Here is a 5347-nt window from a genome sequence, read left to right on the forward strand (position 1 = left end):
TATCCCTAGTGGTGACTGTGGAATACTGAGTATGACAGGGACATGGGAAGGGAATTGCTTTCATGTAACATATGGGGCATCATAGAGGAGAAAGAAGTACCATGACACCAGAGACCTGGGCAAAAGTATTTACCCTCTAATGTGTACTTCACCACTTTTCTTCCTAAATGACTGAGAAGAAGCTGAAGATAGTGATTTGGGTTTGCTCTCCTTGTGAAGTTTAGAGAATGTAAGGAGAGCAGGAAACAGAGAGGCTTCTGCATGGGAACATCTAGGAAGACCTCAGCATCTTTTAGCTAAAGGGCCAGCCCAAATAATAAAGAAGTCTTTTATCATAAGAACTAGACCCGGAACTTTCCTAGAGCTTGACTTCAACTCTCTGAACCATCTCTCTCTACCTCCCCCCTCTCTGTCTGTCTCTCTCTGTCTCTGTCTCTGTTTCTCTCTCACACACACACACATACACGCACACACACACATGCAACACATAGGCACATATGCACATGCACAGACACATATGCATAGACATTTTAAAATAAAAATGTATAAACTTATCAACTAATGGCTATGATTTCTTCAACCTTCTCTCTATTAATGAATCTCAGATTTCTATCTATACTAAAATTTTTTTTTAGCTTACCAGCTTAAAATTATACATAGCAAATGTCCTAGTATCATGAGGTGAAACTTGGCAAAATGACAATTCTAAGCCTTTTACTGTGTTATATTAGAGTTTTGTTAAGGCTTATGAATTCAAACTTTATTTTTGACTTATCACATTAACATGGGATAAAGTATTAACCAATTTACATTCTAATGTACTCTTGGCAGAAGAACCTATATTTCAAATAGTCAAAATATCACAAATTATATAATACTAGAGATTATCAAAATGCAAATATTTCTAGAAATGTTAGCAAGACCATGTTAAAAATTTTGTAGACCTTACATTTCTTGTTTATGAACTTCTTAATGCTTCTATTAGTCCCATAAGTAGAAGCGGCCATACACAAATAGGTACATAGTTATGTTGAAAAAAGTAAAATATACATATTACATAGATATACATATTATATAGATTTGCTAATAGGTTCACAATTTTAACATAAGAAAAACCAATATTTTAAAAGATGATTGGGAATTATAATATTAAGAATAATAGTTTTTAACGCCCTAACTAGATGTTACATTTTAAGAAGTAAAATTCCAAGAACCAAAATGTGTTATCTGGCTTTGAGTGATTGTCCATTGGGTCCCATAGACTCTGTTAAAGTCCCAAATTAGCTATAGTCCATACTGTTGGTTAACCTTCAGAAGCCAACAGTACAACGTATTGCTGAAGGAACCGTACATTTATGTTATTGCCATAGATCATGGATAAATCTAGTTGGTACTCAACTGGAACCTTCACCCCTCCTGCTTGTCTTCCATTATGTTGGAAGGTATTATATATGTGCTATCACAGGAACAAATTAATTATTAATCTAATCCATCTAAAATCTCTGAAAGCTACAAAAACTACATATGTAGCAAGACATTCGGCTGGCATATTAGTGTTATGGGAGTAACCAAAAACATTCTTTTTACTTGATTATAAGTTTATTCTATTTGGTGGAACGAATACCTGACACTATAAATGAGAGTAAGAGTATAAAACTAGATACATTGTGGGTTTTAGGGGAAAACTTACTACTATGCTACTAAAGGTGTATAGCAATAAATTGTGTCCTAATGATACATTTATAAACCCAGAGTAACATGCATCAATGAACCCTCATCAGAGAACATGGAGATTAACACAGAAACCCATAACCAGTTAATATACAAACAAATAATAAGGGGCAGTGGAAGGCTTAGCCTCAAATGGGATGTCTATATCACCTCCTTCCCTCAGACCTCAGACATCAATGTAGAAGAGGGGTTGAAAAGACTGAAAGAGCCAAAAGTAGTGATGACAAGAAAACAGTCATTTTCAGATTCAACTGGACAGATGTATAAATAAATTCATAGACTATGGAAGCATGCACAAAATCTACATAAACTCAAGCATTACAAAATACATAAGCATAAAGGAGGGAGGGAATACAATATAAAGTTGATGCTGAAGCATGAAGGTGGTCTTCTTCAACAAAGTGAGATTTGGTATATGAATCACTCTCCAGAGCAAGCTCCAATCCCAGTAGTAGATGGCCAACACAAAAGAGATGTCAATATTTTTGTTTTTGTTTTGTTTTTAAAAGAGAGACCATAAAGCTGTGTGGATAAGGTGTGAAGAAGAAAATGGAAAAAGGTTGCAGAGTGGAATGAATATTATCATTGTTGGTGTTCTGTCTAAGCTCCACCCCACACCTACCTGGCAATAGCCAGGTATGCCCTGCCCCAAAGATCTGGCCCACTATAAGAGGGGCTACTTGCCCCTCCTCTCTTTCTTTGCTCTCCACTCTCCTACACTCTCTCACCTCTCTGCCCCTTAGGGTCTTCCCCCCTCCATGTGGTCATGGCCAGCCTCCACTCCACTCTCTCTAGTCTCTCTCTCTCTCTCTCTCTCTCTCTCTCTCTCTCTCTCTCTCTCTCTCACGAACTCCCATCCCCTACTCTGAATAAACTCTATTCTCGACCATGCCTGTGTGTGTGTGGTCCCACCATATTATATGAGACTATCAAAGAATGAACCAAACACATTTTAAACACTTTTAAAAAAGTATTTTAAAACAGAAAGATACAGATACCCCTTAAAATGAGTTTTTCTTTGCAATAAAAGAAATAATCAGATTGGTCAATGTCAAAGCAAAGTTTGAATTTTCTAAACAATGATGTTTAAAAGTTAAATAAACTACAAATATGTACAGGAAGAATTATGCTTGTCAATAATTCTTAATCTTCTGATTGAATAGTAATTTTATTACCAAGTGTTTACCTTTATCAAAAGTACATCCATATGTGTGTCTCTAAGAAATTTCAAATTTAGTCAGGTTGATTATGAAGATTAACCCTCACAGAATCCTCAGCAATAAATCAGTGCAAATACATCAGTTATTTCCTTAGGATATATGCTATAAGTAGAATTGATGGTCAGTACCAAACTAATAGTATCTTAAGGCTTTTTAGAGGAATTTAAAACCTACAGGGTAAAGTGATTTAGTTGTTCTGTGAACTTGGAGAAGATTGCTTGGACCCACCAGAAGGCTTGAAAGGAAAAGAAAATCTAAAATGCTTGAGGTAAAAGCCACAGGAGCTTTTAACTTACTTTGAGAAAGTTGCCTAGTTCTTTTACTTTATTGCTGTTTTTATTTTATTTCCATTAAGTGTTTCTGAAAGGATGAGAATTACCGCCTAGAAGTCTCCAGTGCCTAACTCTCAAATGACCCCAAGAAGTCAGAAGTTTAAAATGTTATCTCACTACAAAGAAGCTCTAACTCCAGCCTTCTAAGGAGCCCCAAACACCTCAAATTCTAGAGCCTGCTCTTTGTTAGAAAGGTCACATTCCTTGAGCCTGCTCTTTGTTAGAAACTAGGTGAAAGGTCGCATTCCAGAGCCTGCCCTTTGTTAGGAACTAGGCACAAGGGCCTTGAGTACTTGATCCTGCCCTCTCACCTGGGAAATGAGCTAATTAGATATTTATCCTACTTCTGTAAACTGCTTACTCCATCACCCCCACCCAGAAGTTCACACAGCTATACACTTCAGAGAAAATAGGAAACTAATTGGTCCATAGAGCGCTGGCTTGGATAATTTAAACTGATTGGCCTAAAAACTATGGAGGGTACAAATTGATTGGCTCATACTATGAGGGCTCTCGATGATAAGGAATGAATGGTTTGTGATTCTTGGGTTTTGTTGTAAACCTATAAAAGTTGTCCCAATTCTACACTCGGGGTTCCACAGTCCTCTACTGCTGAGCGGTGTATGACTGTGAACCCCAGAGCCTCTGGAATAAAAATCCTCTTGCTGTTGCATTGTAAGACCCCCAAAAACCGAGGGTGCCCCAGCACCCCATGCCTCGGAAGGCAACACCCAAATCACTCATGAGAAACGGTCTCGATGCAATAGCATGAGGATTTCTTTATTCCAGAATTCTGAATTTCACAGCCATACACCACACAGGGGGTAGAGGACTGAGGACCCCCGTGCAACTGAAGTCAGGAGTATTTAAAGGGGAAAAATTCACAAGACAAGGGTTGGAGGCCACAATTCACAAGGCAAGAGGTGGAGGACAAAACTTGCACAGAATGGGGAAGTACAGAATGAGGAATTAAGGAAGGTTAGAGATTATCTGGAGCAAATGTCTTTGGGGCATTGTATAGTTAAACTTTGGAACTAGAACAGGGTGGTCTATCTTTCTCAAGCTGAAAGCAGAAAAACAAGTTACTCTGTGCTGGGCTAGTTTTTTAGAGGTCTGAAAACATTGGGTAGGGGGAGTCTCTCAGCACCAAGACCTTTCTCTCTAGTGACTTGAGTATCACCTTCCGAGGTGTGGGGCACTGGGGTGTTCTTGTTTTTCAGGTCTTACATTTCTGTATGTCAGATGAAGAAACGAAATTAGCATCTATTCTATTCTATTTTTCTTAAGAAGAATATCTTTGACAAATTTTACTTAATGAAATATACATAATGAAATGAAAATTTTGTGTTAATGACTCAGAATTTTATTTAAACACATAAACAAAAATCCCAAGGTATTAATATTGGGTTAGTAATTCCCTATTGAATTACTAACACACACACACACACACACACACACACCACTTTCAAAAGATCAGCCTCAGCTTAGATATGGGTTCTGAGAAAAGAGGTGTTTGAGAGCGTTGAAATATACAATATGAAGTCAAATCGTGGGTTATAAAATGACAATCTATATTCTGCTTGATGTAGCTTTCCAGATTGCTCTCTTTAAGTTCTATTTCCTCTGGAGATCTCCAGGCAGTTCTTTACTTGATACAGCTTTTTTTTTTTTTCAATTCTAAAAATCTCTCTGGATAGTTGTCCCTTGCAGACCAAAAACCCAGTCTTTTTTACATATCCATTCAGTCATTACCCCAGGTTCTCTTTTGATTATCCCATGAATAAGCATCCCAACACCCCACTCACGTAATTCTTGTTGACTGCTAGCACAAGCACTTACAATAAGATAGCTGGGTAGGAACCTGCCCTAAAATTACCTTTCCTACCAGGCCCTGGGCTTTACTTAAACTTCCTCTCTCCCAGGCTGACCTTGAGCTCAAGAATCTGCCTGTCCCTGTATCAATCTGTCAAAGCTGTTTATAGTGCAGCTACTTCTGTTCTTTTAGATATCTGAAGTTTCTTATACAATTTATATTTGCAGTCTTATGTTTTGCATAGTTATGAG

This window comes from Apodemus sylvaticus, chromosome 19, assembly GCF_947179515.1.
Source record: "Apodemus sylvaticus chromosome 19, mApoSyl1.1, whole genome shotgun sequence".
Classification (NCBI taxonomy): domain Eukaryota; kingdom Metazoa; phylum Chordata; class Mammalia; order Rodentia; family Muridae; genus Apodemus; species Apodemus sylvaticus.